This window comes from Bufo gargarizans, chromosome 10, assembly GCF_014858855.1.
Source record: "Bufo gargarizans isolate SCDJY-AF-19 chromosome 10, ASM1485885v1, whole genome shotgun sequence".
In the NCBI taxonomy this organism is placed as follows: Eukaryota; Metazoa; Chordata; class Amphibia; order Anura; family Bufonidae; genus Bufo; species Bufo gargarizans.
In genome coordinates this window covers 70,255,860-70,272,703 of record NC_058089.1, presented here as the reverse complement: position 1 = coordinate 70,272,703, position 16,844 = coordinate 70,255,860, and positions in this window count along the sequence as shown.

The following is a 16,844-nucleotide window of genomic DNA, read 5'->3' as shown; positions in this document are numbered from 1 at the left end:
TAGGACAAAAATTTTAATCTTTCATGGACTCAATATGCCCCTCAGCAAATACCTTGGGGTGTCTTCTTTCCAAAATGGGGTCAGTTGTGGGGTGTTTGTACTGCCCTGGCATTTGAGGGTCTCCGCAATCATTACATGTATGGCCAGCATTAGGAGTTTCTGCTATTCTCCTTATATTGAGCATACAGGTAATGAGATTTTTTTTTCCGTTCAGCCTCTGGGCTGAAAGAAAAAAATGAACGGCACAGATTTCTTCATTCGCATCGATCAATGTGGATGAAAAAATCTCTGCCAAAAAAAAAAAATGGAGGGGAAAGGCGTCTGCCAGGACATAGGAGCTCCGCCCTACATCCATACCCACTTAGCTCGTATGCCCTGGCAAACCAGATTTCTCCATTCACATTAATCGATGTGGATGAATAAATCATTGCCGGGATTTTTTATTTATTTTTATATATATATATATATACAAAGTGCTTGCCAAAGCATAGGAACGCCGCCTCCTCCTCAGCTCGTATGCCTCGGCAAACGTATCTGTCACTGCAGAGGAGAAAATCCCGTCTTGCAGCGCCGCATACACCGACTTGCGTGTAATCTGACAGCAGTGCAATGCTTCTGTCAGAATGCACATCGGTGCTGCAGCTGGTCGATCGGTTGGTCCACCTGGAAGGTAAAAAAACAAAAAAAAAAAAAATGAAAAAACCAGGCCGCAACGCAATAATTTTATTAACTTTGCAACAGAACATGTAACTTTAACTTTTTTAACTGAACATTAACGTGTTTGCTTACTGGTGTGTTTTTTTTTTTTTACCTTTATAGAACAAACCTCTCCTTCCCCATGGGTCAATGTGCAAAGCGCAAATCTCCCAAAGATGTAGTGAAGTGCGTTATGCACTTTTTCCCATGTGAAAGGAGACGTTTGCAGCAGCAGTGAGTGAATGGGCCCTAATAGCCCTGTGTGCCTGTCCTGGTGAGATGATCCCTATGCTAATAGTGTACCTGTGAGTGGTACTTCCGGAAACACTCTCCAAAGCATAGGGCAGGGTGGTCCGGACAGTCAGGACAGAAATAGCGGGTGTCACGCCTTATTCCACTCCTGCTACAGACACGAAATCTTTTTCGGGGTGACGGTTGGGTTGAGGTACCAGGAACGACATTGGGGAAATGTCGCTCGTGTAGACGGCTAACTACACTGGTGGTTGGGGCCACGGAACCTCCTGGATACAGGAGGTTCTCGATGATCTCTTCCTGAAATTTGAGGAAGGATCCAGTTCTCCCAGCCTTACTGTAGAGAACAAAACTATTGTACAGAGCCAATTGAATTAAATATACAGACACCTTCTTATACCAGCGTCTGGTGCGTCAGGAAACTAAATACGGAGACAACATCTGGTCATTGAAGTCGACCCCTCCCATGTGGAGGTTATAGTCGTGGACTGAGAGGGGCTTTTCAATGACACGGGTTGCTCGCTCAATTTGTATTGTCGTGTCTGCGTGAATGGAGGAGAGCATGTAAACGTCACGCTTGTCTCTCCATTTCACCGCGAGCAGTTCTTCGTTACACAGTGCGGCCCTCTGCCCCCTTGCAAGACGGGTGGTAACGAGCCGTTGGGGGAAGCCCGCGCGACTAGTTCGCGCGGTACCACAGGCGCCAATCCGTTCTAGAAACAAATGCCTAAAGAGGGCCACACTTGTGTAAAAATTGTCCACATAAAGATGGTACCCCTTGCCGAATAAGGGTGACACCAAGTCCCAAACTGTCTTCCCACTGCTCCCCAGGTAGTCAGGGCAACCGACCGGCTCCAGGGTCTGATCTTTTCCCTCATTGACCCGAAATTTGTGGGTATAGCCTGTGGCCCTTTCACAGAGCTTATACAATTTGACCCCATACCGGGCGCGCTTGCTTGGGATGTATTGTTTGAAGCCAAGGCGCCCGGTAAAATGTATCAGGGACTCGTCTATGCAGATGTTTTGTTCTGGGGTATAAATATCTGCAAATTTCTGGTTGAAATGGTCTATGAGGGGCCGAATTTTGTGGAGCCGGTCAAAAGCAGGGTGGCCCCTGGGACGGGAGGCGGTGTTGTCACTAAAGTGCAGGAACCGCAGGATGGCCTCAAAACGTGCCCTGGACATGGCAGCAGAGAACATGGGCATGTGATGAATCGGGTTCGTGGACCAATATGACCGCAATTCATGCTTTTTTGTCAGGCCCATGTTGAGGAGGAGGCCCAGAAAAGTTTTAAGTTCGGAAACTTGGACTGGTTTCCACCGGAAAGGCTGGGCATAAAAGCTTCCCGGGTTAGCGGTGATAAATTGTGTGGCATACCTGTTTGTTTCGGCCACAACTATGTCTAAAAGCTCCGCAGTCAAGAACAGCTCAAAAAATCCCAGGGCCGAACCGATCTGAGCCGTCTCAACCCGAACTCCAGACTGGGCAGTGAAAGGGGGAACTACAGGTGCGGCTGAAGTTGGGGACTGCCAATCAGGGTTTGCCAGCACCTCTGGGATTCTAGGGGCTCTACGGGCACGTCTTTGCGGTGGCTGCGACGGGGTCACTACTGCACGTGCCACCGTACCAGCTTCAACTGCCCTTCTGGTGCTCGCTACTTCACCAGGTTGTACGGCAGTGCTGGTACTAGGTCCAGGGAGGGCTGGGCTGCTGGTGTATGCCTCACCACGTAATCCGACAGCACCAGCCCCACTCTGCTGCTCTTGAAGCGGATCCTGCGCAACCTGCGGTTGTAGCGACACGGGGCCGGGTACGCCTGGTGGTATCAGGGACCTCAGCCTCCTCGTCCGAACTTTGGGTCAGAGAGCCACTGCTTTCTACAGGTTCGTATTCTGACCCGCTGGATTCATCAGATGAGGGTTCCCACTCCTCATCCGACTGGGTCAGAAGCCTGTAGGCCTCTTCAGAGGAATACCCCCTGTTTGACATGTGGGCAACTAAATTTAGGGGTATTCCCTGAGACTACCCAAGAAAAAAAAGCAAGCCTGTCTTACAAGGGGGAGGCTAGCGAAGTACCGGAGGCCGCTGCGGTTGATAAAAAATATCAAAACTGATTTTTTTATCGCCGCAGTGCGTGTAAAGTGAATGTGCAGTGATCAAAAAAAAAATTTTTTTTTGTCACTGCGGTGGGGCGGGTGTGGGCGAACGCACGTGTGGGCGACCGATCAGGCCTGATCGGGCAAACACTGCGTTTTGGGTGGAGGGCGAACTAAAGTGACACTAATACAATTATAGATCTGACCGTGATCAGTTTTGATCACTTCCAGATACTATAAAAGTACAAATGCTGATTAGCGATACGCTAATCAGCGAATAACGGACTGCGGTGCGGTGGGCTGGGCGCTAACTGATCGCTAACTACCTAACCAAGGGACCTAAACTATACCTAAAACCTAACGGTCAATAACAGTGAAAAAAAAAAGTGACAGTTTGCACTGATCACTTTTTTCTTTTCACTTGTGATTGACAGGGGTGATCAAAGGGGTGATCAAAGGGTTAATTGGGGTTCAGGGGGGTGATCAGGGGCTATAGTGTAGTGTTTGGTGTACTCACTGTGAAGCCTGCTCCTCTGCTGGATCCAACCGACGAAAAGAACCAGCAGAGGAGCAGGCAGCCATATATCAGATCATATTTACTAATATGATCTGATATCTGGCACTTTGATTGGATTTTTTAAAAATCAGCAACCTGCCAGCCACGATCATTGGCTGGCAGGTTGCTGACGAAATACTTCTGTGCGAAATGCCGGCGCGAACTGCGCATGCGCGCGCGCATAGTCGCGTCATCTCGCGTCTCGCGACTGTGCGCAGCGCTGCCACCTCCGGAACACACATGTGCGCTAGGCGGTCCGGAGGTGGTTAAAATCTCAAATCAGAAGCCATCTAACACATTATATTTGTAAATATGATGTGTTAAATGGCTTCTCTGCTCCTCTGCTGGTCCTTTTCGTTGGTTGGTCTCAGCAGAGGAGCAGGCATCACAGTGAGTAGCACCAAACACTTCACTTAGCCCCAGATCACCCCCCAGCACCCCAATTAACCCCTTGATCACCCCTTGATCGCCCCTGTCAATCACCTAGTGAAAGGGAAAAAAGTGATCACCCACGCCCGCCCCGCCGCAGTGACAAAAAATATATTTTTTTGATCACTGCACAATCACTTTACAAGCGCTGCGGCGATAAAAAAATATCAGTTTTGATATTTTTTTATCAACCGCAGCGGTCTCCGGTACTTCGCTAGCCTCCCATTTGTAAGACAGGCTTGCTTTTTTTCTTGGGTAGTCTCAGGGAATACCCCAAAATTTAGTAGCCCAAATGTCAAACAGGGGGTATTCTTATGAAGAGGCCTACAGGCTTCTGACCCAGTCGGATGAGGAATGGGAACCCTTATCTGATTAATCTAGCGGGTCAGAATATGAACCTGTAGAAAGCAGTGGCAGTCTGACCCAAAGTTTGGATGAGGAGGTTGAGGTCCCTGATACCACCAGGCGTACCCGGCCCCATGTCGCTAGACCACAGGTTGCGCAGGATCCGCTTCAAGGGCAGCAGAGTGGGGCTAGCGCTGTCAGATTACGTGGTGAGGCATACACCAGCAGCGCAGCCCTCCCTGGACCTAGTACCAGCACTGCCGTACAACATGGTGAAGTGGCGAGCACCAGAAGGGCAGTTGAAGCTGGTACGGTGGCACGTGCAGTAGTTACCTTGTCGCAGCCACCGCACAGACAGGCCCGTAGAGCCCCTAGAATCCCTGAGGTGCTGGCAAATCCTGATTGGCAGTCCCCAACTTCAGCCGCACCATTAGTTCCCCCTTTCACCGCCCAGTCTGGAGTTCGGGTTGAGACAGCTCAGATCGGTTCGGCCCTGGGATTTTTTGAGCTGTTCTTGACTGCAGAGCTCTTTGTCATGGCTGTAAGTGAGCAGCAAGAGCCTACACAGTGAATAGCAACTGACCGGACCCAAACTAGGGAGGATAAAGGGTGACCCCTGTCAGACCCTAAAAGCTCTCCCTAAGCTGCTATGCACATGTCCAGATCCAAATGGTGGATCGAGACATGCCCAAGTACCTAAGACTGATGACCACTGAAACCCCTACACTAGTGGAAGGGGCACGGCCACCGGTGCCCTGCTCAGTATACGGACGGAAACGGGGTCGCCTCGGATCCAGTCAGCAATGAAACATAAACACACAATGTCTGAACACTTAACTGAAGGAGCTGCAGCTGCAGTGAAAACAGATCCAAAGTCAGCAGACAATATCCGAAGTACTTGCTTCAGCAGAACACAGGTCCAGTGAAAAGATATCACACAGGTGAAGAGACTCAAGCGAGAGATACAGCTCAAATGAAAAGTATAATCCGCACCTCTACAAAGGAGGAGGGGTGATTTAAAGGCAGCGAAATCAAACACAGGAGGGACAGCTGGGAGGAAGGAAACAGAAAGTAAAGACCTCATCACAGGGGTGGAGAAACAGGGCAGAGGGAACTCCTCCAAGCTCTAGTAGTGACATCATCACAGGGGTGGAGAAACAGAGCTGTGAGAACGTCTCAAAGCTCTGGTAGTGACAGTACCCCCCCTCTAAGGGTGGACATCCAGACACCCAGGACCCACCTTCTCAAGATGAGCCCTATGAAATGCCCTGATGAGGCGAGTGGCTTTAATGTCCGACACCAGAACCCACATCCTCTCCTCAGGACCATAACCCTTCCAATGAACGAGGTACTGAAGAGAACCGTGGACAATGCGAGAGGAGGCAAAGAGGAGGGTACCGTGGGCTGGACATATGGAATTAAAAGAGCCCTGTGAAATACATTATGTATCTTCCAAACCAGTGGAAGATCAAGACGGAAGGCAACAGGATTGACGACTGACAAGATTTTATAAGGCCCAATAAACTTGGGACCCAATTTCCAGGAGGGAACCTTCAGTTTATTATTTCTTGTAGACAACCACACCAGATCACCCACATTCAGGTCAGGACCAGGCATACATCTATTATCAGCCACACGCTTATATTTCTCACTCATCTTTCTAAGATTACTCTGAATCTTTTTCCAAATGGTAGACAAAGACAAGGAAAATCTCTCCTCCTTAGGCAAACCAGAGGGAGCCCCTCCCGAGAATGTCCCAAACTGCGGATGGAATCCATATGCACCAAAGAATGGTGACTTATCCGAAGATTCCTGACGACGGGTGTTCAGAGCAAACTCAGCAAGAGGTAGAAATGAACACCAATCCTCCTGGTTCTCTGCCACAAAACAGCGCAAATATGTCTCCAGATTCTGGTTGATGCGTTCAGTCTGACCATTCGACTGCGGGTGAAAAGCAGAAGAGAAGGACAGCCGAACCCCCAGGCGAGAACAGAAAGCCTTCCAGAACCTGGACACAAACTGCGTGCCTCTATCGGAAACAATATCCGAGGGAATGCCATGCAATTTAACAATATGGTCGACAAAAGCTTGCGCCAACGTTTTAGCACTGGGTAAACCAGGGAAGGGTACGAAATGAGCCATCTTGCTAAAATGGTCCACCACCACCAGGATCACCGACTTCCCTGAGGAACGAGGAAGATCCGTGATAAAGTCCATGGAGAGGTGTGTCCAAGGACGGGAAGGTATGGGTAACGGGAGAAGGGGACCTGAAGGCCGTGAACGAGGGACCTTAGCGCGAGCGCACGTCTCACAAGCAGCCACAAAACCCTCCACCGACTTACGAAGAGCCGGCCACCAAAATCTCTGAGCAATGAGATCTACCGTGGCTCTACTCCCGGGGTGACCAGCAAGAACAGTATCATGATGCTCCTTGAAGAGTTTGTGACGTAACTCAGGAGGCACAAACAACTTCCCAGGAGGACAACGGGCAGGTACCTCAGTCTGGGCAGCCTGGACCTCGGCCTCCAAATCAGAATACAGAGCAGAAACAACCACCCCCTCCGCCAAAATGGGACCCGGGTCCTCGGAGTTTCCTCCTCCCGGAAAACAGCGAGAGAGAGCATCAGCCTTCACATTTTTGATCCCAGGGCAGAATGTAACGACAAAATTGAATCTGGAGAAGAACAGACCATCTGGCCTGTCTCGGATTCATACGCCTGGCCGACTCCAAGTACACCAGATTCTTATGGTCGGTAAAAACGGTGATAGGGTGCCTGCCCCCTCCAACCAATAGCGCCATTCCTCAAAAGCCAACTTGATGGCCAACAACTCCCTATCTTCCACATCATAGTTTCTCTCTGCCAGGGAGAGTTTTTTAGAGAAAAAGGCACAGGGTCGCCACTTGGCAGGAGAAGGGCCCTGGGACAAAACCGCACCCACACCCACCTCGGAAGCATCCACCTCAACAATAAAAGGTAAGGAAACATCGAGATGCACCAAGACGGGAGCAGACGCAAAACTCTCTTTAATCTTAGAAAAAGCTGCAAGCGCCTCCTCCGATCAAGAGGAAAAATCCGTCCCCTTTTTTGTCATGTCAGTGAGGGGTTTGACAACAGAGGAATAATTCAAAATGAACTTTCTGTAATAGTTTGCAAAACCCAGAAAGCGCATCAATGCCTTCTGATTCTCAGGAAGCTCCCACTCCAGCACAGCACGGACCTTCTCCGGATCCATGCGAAAACCAGAAGCAGAGAGGAGAAAACCCAGAAATTGAATCTCTGATACCATAAAAACACATTTCTCCAGCTTGGCGTACAATTTATTCTCCCGCAGAATCTGCAGAACCTGAAAAAGATGATCCTGATGGGTCTGAACTTCAGGGGAAAATATCAAAATATCATCAAGATACACCAATACAAATTTCTCCATCAAATGGTAGAAAATACTGTTAACAAAATGCTGAAAGACGGCCGGAGCATTCATCAGGCCGAAAGGCATAACGAGATTCTCAAAATGCCCGTTAGGGGTATTAAAGGCCGTTTTCCATTCATCCCCCTTTCTGACCCTGACCAGGTTGTACGCTCCTCTCAAATCCAATTTGGAAAAAACCTTGGCCCCAACAATTTGGTTGAAGAGGTCCGGGATCAGAGGAAGGGGATAGGGATCGCGAATCGTGATACGGTTCAGCTCCCTAAAATCTAGGCAAGGTCTCAGAGAGCCATCTTTCTTTTTAACAAAAAAAACAGCGGCAACAGGTGATTTTGAGGGACGAATATGCCCCTTATCGAGACTCTCAGAGATATAAGCTTGCATTGCGATTCTTTCCGGTTGTGAGAGATTGTAGAGGCGAGCTTTTGGCAGCTTGGCGCCGGGAATGAGGTTAATGGGACAGTCAAACTCCCAGTGAGGAGGTAGCTCCTGAACACCGCTCTCGGAAAACACGCCAGAGAAATCAGGGAGAAATGATGGCACCGTTTTAGTAGACACCTCTGCAAAAATCGTTGTGAGACAATTCTCTCTACAAAACTCACTCCACTCATTTATTTGCCTTCCTTGCCAATCAATAGTGGGGTTATGTCTAGTGAGCCAGGGTAACCCCAAAACTAGAGGAGAAGGCAATCCGTTAAGGACAAAACACGATATATCCTCCACATGAGTGTCACCTACCGCTAACTGGATATTGTGAACAATGCCCTTCAGGGATCTCTGTGAGAGTGGAGCAGAGTCAATAGCAAAAACAGATATATCCTTTTCTAATGTGCAAACCTGAAAACCATGCATGGCTACAAATTGAGTATCAATAAGATTGACGGCCACTCCACTAGCGACAAAAATTTCACAAGAAATGACTTTGCTCCCTAGCGCTACCCTGGCAGAAAGGAGAAAACGGGAACTGCAGGTCAGAGGAAAAGCATCAATTCCTACATCAACTTTGCCCAAAGTAGCAGATGAAGCAGAGTTTGATGATTTACCTTTTGAGGTTTTTCTCTTATTATAACTCTTAGTACAGTTCAAGAATTTCCTAGACGGACAAACATTTGCCAAATGACCTATGCCCCCACAACAAAAACACACCATTCTCTGAGGACTAAATCCTCTTTTATTAGGGGCAAGTCGACCTAGCTGCATGGGCTCCTCCACAGAGGGAACCGAGAGAGGATGAGGCCCCTGCACACTGAATGAGTCCGCACCACTGCCCCTAGACTGAAAATGACTGGACAGAGAGGTCTCGTTTCTTTCTCTTAGATGCCTGTTAAGGCGTACCGCCAATGACAAGGCAGACTCTGAGGACGTTGGTCTCTCATGGAAAGCAAACGCATCTTTCAATCTCTCTGAGAGACCATGAGAGAACTGACTCCGGAGTGCAGCATCATTCCAACCTGAATCAGCTGCCCATCTCCGAAATTCAGAACAATAAAGCTCCGCAGACAGTTTGTTCTGGCATAAAAAACGTAAGTTAGATTCGGCCAGAGCAACACGATCCGGGTCATCATATATCTGCCCCAGGGCCACAAAAAATCTTTCCACGGATCGAAGGGAGGGATCCCCCGATGGCAATGAAAAAGCCCAAGTCTGAGCATTACCCCATAGCAGGGAGATGACAATCCTCACCCTCTCATCCTCATTACCAGAGGAATGGGGACACAAGCAAAAATGGAGTTTGCATGCATCTCTGAAACAAACAAAATTCTCACTGCCCCCGGAAAACGTTTCCGGAAGTGAGACCTTTGGCTCGCAACACACTCCATGGGCCGGAGCAGAGCCCAATGCTTGAAGCTGAGTCATAGATTGACGTAGATCCGCTACCTCCAAAGAAAGACCCTGCATGCGGTCAACCAGGTCAGAAAGCGGATCCATGTCAAAAAAAGACGGTTTGGGCGGATTATAATGTCACGGCTGTAAGTGAGCAACAAGAGCCTACACAGTGAATAGCAACTGACCGTACCCAAACTAGGGAGGATAAAGGGTGACCCCTGTCAGACCCTAAAAGCTCTCCCTAAGCTGCTATGCACATGTCCAGATCCAAATGGTGGATCGAGACACGCCCGCGTACCTAAGACTGATGACCACTGAAACCCCTACAATAGTGGAAGGGGCACGGCCACCGGTGCCCTGCTCAGTATATGGACGGAACCGGGGTCGCCTCAGATCCAGTCAGCAATGAAACAGAAACACACAATGTCTAAACACTTAACTGAAGGAGCTGCAAGTGCAGTGAATACAGAGTCAGCAGACAATATCCAAAGTACTTGCTTCAGCAGAACACAGGTCCAGTGAAGAGATATCACACAGGTGAAAAGACTCAAGCGAGAGATACAGCTTAAATGAAAAGTATAATCCGCACCTCTACAAAGGAGGAGGGGTGATTTAAAGGCAGCGAAATCAAACACAGGAGGGACAGCTGGGAGGAAGGAAACAGAAAGTAAAGACCTCATCACAAAAACAGGGCAGCGGGAACTCCTCCAAGCTCTAGTAGTGACATCATCACAGGGGTGGAGAAACAGAGCTGTGAGAACGTCTCAAAGCTCTGGTAGTGACACTCTTGGACTTAGTTGTGGCAGAAACAAACCGGTATGCCACTCAATTTATATCCGCCAACCCGGAAAGCTTTTATGCCCAGCCTTTCCGGTGGAAACCAGTCCAAGTTTCAGAATAATATTTTTTTTCTGGGCCTTCTCCTCAACATGGGTCTAACCAAAAAGCATGAATTGCATTCATATTGGTCCTCGAACCCAATTCATTACATGCCCATGTTTTCTGCTGCTATGTCCAGGGCATGATTTGAGACCATCCTGCGTTTCCTGCACTTCAGCCATAACACCACCTCCCGTCCCAGAGGCCACCCAGCTTTTGACCGGCTCCACAAAATTTGGCCCCTCATAGACCACTTGAACCAGAAATTTGCAGATTTGTATACCCCTGAGCAAAACATCTGCGTAGAGGAGTCCCTAATACATTTTACCGGGCGCCTTGGCTTCAAACAATACATTCCAAACAAGCGCGCCCGGTATGGGGTCAGATTGTATAAGCTCTGTGAAAGGGCCACAGGCTATACCCACAAATTTCAGATCTATGAGGGAAAAGATCAGACCCTGGAGCCGGTCGGTTGCCCTGACTACCTGGGGAGCAGTGGGAAGACAGTTTGGGACTTGGTGTCACCCTTATTTGGAAAGGGCTACCATCTTTATGTGGACAATTTCTACACAAGTGTGGCCCTCTTCAGGCATTTGTTCCTAGAGCAGATTGGCTGCTGTGGCACCGCGTGAACTAGTCGCGTGGGCTTCCCCCAACGGCTCGTTACCACCCGTCTTGCAAGCGGTGAAATGGAGAGACAAGCGTGACGTTTACATGCTCTCCTCCATTCACGCAGACACGACAATCCAAATTGAGCGAGCAACCAGAGTCATTGAAAAGCCACTCTGTGTCCACGACTATAATTTGCTCATGGGAGGGGTGGACTTCAATGACCAGATGTTTTCTCCGTATTTAGTTTCCCGACGCACCAGACGCTGGTATAAGAAGGTGTCTGTATATTTAATTCAATTGGCTGCATATAATAGTTTTGTTCTCTACAGTAAGGCTGGGAGAACAGGATCCTTCCTCAAATGTCAGGAAGAGATCATCGAGAACCTCCTGTATCCAGGAGATTCCGTGGCCCCATCCACCAGTGTAGTTAGCCATCTACACGAGCGACATTTCCCCAGTGTCGTTGCCGGTACCTTAACCCAACCGTCACCCCGAAAAAGATGTTGTGTCTGTAGCAGGAGTGGAATAAGGCGTGACACCCGCTATTTCTGTCCTGACTGCCCTGACCACCCTGCCCTATGCTTTGGAGAGTGTTTTTGGAAGTACCACACACAGGTACACTTAGCATAGGGATCACATCTCACAGGACAGGCACACAGGGATATTAGGGCCCATTCACACACAGATGCTGCAAACCTCTCCTTTCACCTGGGACAAAGTGCATAACGCACTTCGCCACATCTTTGGGCGATTTGCACTTTGCACATTGTCCCATGGGGAAGGAAAGGTTTGTCCTATAAAGGTGAAAAAAAAAAAACACCAGTAAGCAAAAAAGTTAACGTTCAGTTTCAAAAGTTAAATAAAGTTTATATGTTCTGTTCTAAAGTTATTCTAAAGTTAATAAAATTTATTGCGTTGCGGCCTGTTTTTTTTTTACCTTCCAGGTGGACCAGCTGGTGCCGATCGACTAGCTGCAGCACTGATGCGCTTTGCTCTGCTGTCAGATTACACACAAGTCGGTGTATGCGGCGCTGCAAGACGAGATTTCTCCTCTGCAGTAAAAGATTCGTTTGCCAAGGCATATGAGCTGAGGAGGCAGCGGTGTTCATATGCTTTGGCAAACACTTTGTATATATAAAAAAAATCAAAAATTCCCGGCAATGATTTATTCATCCACATCGATTGATGTGAATGGAGAAATCTGGTTTTCCAGGGCATACGAGCTAAGTGGGTATGGATGTTGGGCGGAGCTCCTATATCCTGGCAGACGCCTTTCCCCTCCGTCCCCTCCTTTTTTTATTGGGCAGAGATTTTTTCATCCACATTGATCGATGCGAATGAAGAAATCTTTTCCGTTCATTTTTTTCTTTCAGCCCAGAGGCTGAACGGAAAAAAAAAATCTCATTACCTCTATGCTCAATATAAGGAGAATAGCAGAAACTCCTAATGCTGGCGATACATGTAATAATTGTGGAGACCCTCAAATGCCAGGGCAGTACAAACACCCCACAAATAACACCATTTTGGAAAGAAGACACCCCAAGGTATTCGCTGAGGGGCATATTGAGTCCATGAAAGATTGAAATTTTTGTCTCAAGTTAGCGGAAAGGGAGATTTTGTGAGAAAAAAACTAAAAATAATCAATTTCCGCTAACTTGTGCCCAAGTTTTTTTTTTCTATGAACTCGCCAGGCCTTTCATTGAATACCTTGGGGTGTTTTCATTCCAAAATGGGGTCACATGTGGGGTATTTATACTGCCCTGGCTTTTTAGGGGCCCTAAAGCGTGAGAAGAAGTCTGGGATCCAAATGTCTAAAAATGCCCTCCTAAAAGGAATTTGGGCACATTTGCGCATCTAGGCTGCAAAAAAGTGTCACACATGTGGTATCGCCATACTCAGGAGAATGTGTTTTGGGGTGTCATTTTACATATACCCATGCTGGGTGAGAGAAATATCTTGGTCAAATGCCAACTTTGTATAGAAAAATGGGAAAAGTTGACATTTGCTGAGATATTTCTCTCACCCAGCATGGGTATATGTAAAATGACACCCCAAAACACATTCCCCAACTTCTCCTGAGTACGGCGATACCAGATGTGTGACACTTTTTTGCAGCCTAGATGCGCAAAGGTGCCCAAATTCCAATGAGCACCTTTCTGATTTCACAGGCCATTTTTACAGATTTTGATTTCAAACTACTTCTCACGCATCTGGGCCCCTAAAATGCCAGGGCAGTATAACTACCCCACAAGTGACCCCATTTTGGAAAGAAGACACCCCAAGGTATATTATGATCGCCATGGTGAGTTCATTGAAGTTTTTATTTTTTGTCACAAGTTAGTGGAATATGAGACTTTGTAAGGAAAAACATAAATAAAAATTAATCATTTTCCGCTAACTTGTGACAAAAAATAAAATGTTCTATGAAGGGGGGCGTGGCCGTGAAGCCGAGGAGTATGGCCGCTTGATCCCAGAGCTCCTGCTCCAGCATAGCGTCTCAGACAAGCAGATTCCTCACATCGGGCTCTAAAGTGTACCTCTTGGTGCCATCTGGTACCGGAATCATCCCTGATGATGACCAGAGGAAAACGCAGCATGAAAAAGCAAGGGAAACTGGAGTTTTTCTTCGGTCAAGATCGGGACAAAGATGGTGCCGGCGCGCGTGTCCCGCATGAGTCCTCCCCCTGCCTGCCATCTATGAGCAGCGCTGGATCCCCTTGAGCATCAGATGATGGAAGCTCACAACACCAAAGCCCTTGAGGGTCACCGCAAAACACAGAAGCGAGTGAGTACAACAACAGGGGGGAGAGGACGAGGCAAGGCACAACAGCCTCCATTGGCTATGCAGCACTGAGATCCCCGACCACAAGTCCTGTGAAGCAAAGGCCCAGACTTCAAGACCCGGCACCTGGGGAAACTGAAGCGGGTGGCAGCCATGGACAACACACAGCAGACACCCTACAAGAGGTGTTACATAGCTTCCCAACGGACGATAAACCTGCATCCAGTATTATGCTAAAAGAAATGTTCCTGGCATTTAATCACTCAGTTACCTCACATATATCGCAGCTCCTACTACCCATCCACGCATCGGTTTCCGATTTGGGGAACAGGATCGATCATGTGGAGAACAAGATGGGAGAATTCGCTGAGTCGCACAATAGCCTATTAGATTCTCATGATGGGCAAGCAGAAGAAATTGCATATCTTAGGGCTAAAGTGGCAGATCTGGAGGATCGATCCCGCAGAAATAACCTAACGCTGCGTTGGGTGCCGGAATCCGTTCAAGCTGCAGATCTACAAACATACATTAAACAGCTTATCAAACTCCTCCTGCCTAATAGCACCGATCAAGATCTTATTATAGACCGGGCGCATAGAATTGCGAAACCTAAGCACCTGCCGGATGATGTTCCAAGGGACGTGCTAGCCCGCTTACATTTTTTTCAGGCTAAGGAGGACACCTTGGCGGCGGTGAGAAAGATGGACGCGCTACCAGACCCATACCAACAAGTGAAGCTGTTTGCGGACTTGTCCATAGCTACTCTTCAGCAGCGTCGCACGCTAGTTTCTATTACTTCAGCGTTGAGGTCACATTCCATTCAGTACCGGTGGGTAGTGTTGATCACGAATATTCGAATTGCAAATTTTAATCGCGAATATCGGCACTTCGAGAATTCACGAATATTTCGAATTTCGCTAAAAATATTCGTAATTGTGAATATTTGATTTTTGTGAAAATACCAGTTCATGCAAATTTTTATGCGAAAAATTTGTGTGCGAATTTTATGCGAATTTTCGCAATCAAGAAAATAATGCCTGGAGATCATGAATTCGCGAATTCTCGATTATATTGCGAATATTCGCCCAAATATTCGCGAAATATCGCGAATTCGAATATTGCCCCTGCCGCTCATCACTACCGGTGGGGATACCCGGTGAAATTGCTGATCCAAAAGAATGGAACTCTAACGGTTATTCGCACTGTGGAAGAAGGGAAGGCGATATTAGCCGCATGGAATGTTGCCGTGGAGGAAGCCCCTGAAACAAAGCAACTCCGCCACTTGTCCGAGGAGGGAGAGTGGCATCGGGTAGAAAGCAGAAAACAAAAGAAGCACAGATGAGAGGACTCTTTAATCTTTCCTGAATACAGCTGGAGCAGGAATCTGTTCATTTTACAAGAGTCTCCTGGTGGTAGGCAGAACAGTTTTTCCCCTGTATTGTTCACAAGGGTATGAGCTCTAACCCTTGTAATTTCTAACTACTGCCCCGACTAATGGGCAGACAGCTAAGATTTATATTGTTTCTGTTCTCATTTTGTTTTTTCCACTTTTTCTTTTATACGTCATGTCAGTTTCACATTACAGATACAACTATGGTATGGGAAGATGTTGTTGGACTCCCTCCATATCATCTGTGTGATTATTTTCTAGCTAATCTATTACTAAAAGATGGTACTAAAAATAGCCTTAATAGCCCATACAAGAGGCGGATGATGTGGAGAGAAGCGATCTCATCCAATTGTGATGTTTTTTGTGCACAGGAGACCCATGTTATAGGTGTGGAGGCAGAGAGGTTGAAAAACCCAGCTTTCCCAGTTATGATACATTCACATGGTCCAAAGAAGAAAAGAGGTGTACTTCTAGCAGTTAGGAATTCGGTGGCTCATACAGAGAAAAATACAGTGATAGATTCAGGGGGTCGATATATCATACACATATGTTCCATAAACAATATTACACACACACTAGTGGTGGTGTATGCCCCAAATGTTAGACCTATAAAGTTCTTAAACAAGGTTTTTAAAAAAGTACAGTCCCTGAAGGAAGGCAGACTTATTATATGCGGGGATTTTAACATGGTCCCTGATCCGCATCAGGATTCTTCTTCTACAACAAGGACTGGTTTGAATGCCCTTGCCCAATCCTTATTGGCAAATTCTCTATTTGATGTTTGGCGTATTCATCATGCCTCAGAAAGGGATTTTTCTTATTTTTCTCCAGCACATAATTCCTACTCTCGCATTGATCTGTTCTTAGTAGATAGAGTCTCACTGACAGCCGCTAAAAGCTCCTCTATTGGGACAATCACGTGGTCGGACCATGCCCCAGTATCGTTAGAATTGGCAGAAGAGTTTGTCTCCCCTCCAAATTCCATGTGGAGAGCTAACAACTTTATATTAGCTAACAACAAGTACCAAGAAGAGATATCTGCAGCTTTGGTAGAGTATTTCAAATTTAATGCAAAGTCTGGACCAAACTCCACCATTGTTTGGACTGCCCACAAGGCATACATAAGGGGTATCCTACTGAAACTAGGGCACAGGCATAAAAAACTAAGGGACAAACATCAGAATGATCTCATAACGCAAATCCAAAAAATAGAAGCGCAAAACAAACTCACACCTTTGACAGAGCTGTCTGAAAGGATTAGATTGCTTAGGAATCAGCTTAGAGAAAGTTTTTTACACTCATATGAGCTTTCCCTCAAATGGATTAAAGCCAAATATTACTCTCAAGCCAATAAGGCAGGAAAACTCCTAGCAAATAGGGTGAAAGCAAGGGCCCTAAAATCCAAAATTCCCTATCTGTGGGACCCCTTAAAATCACACAAGTTGTATGACCCTAAGGATATTGCAAATAGGTTTATGTCCTATTATTCGCAATTGTATAACCTGAAGGAGGAACCTGGTTTTTCTCCCACATCCCCAGACGTTATGGAA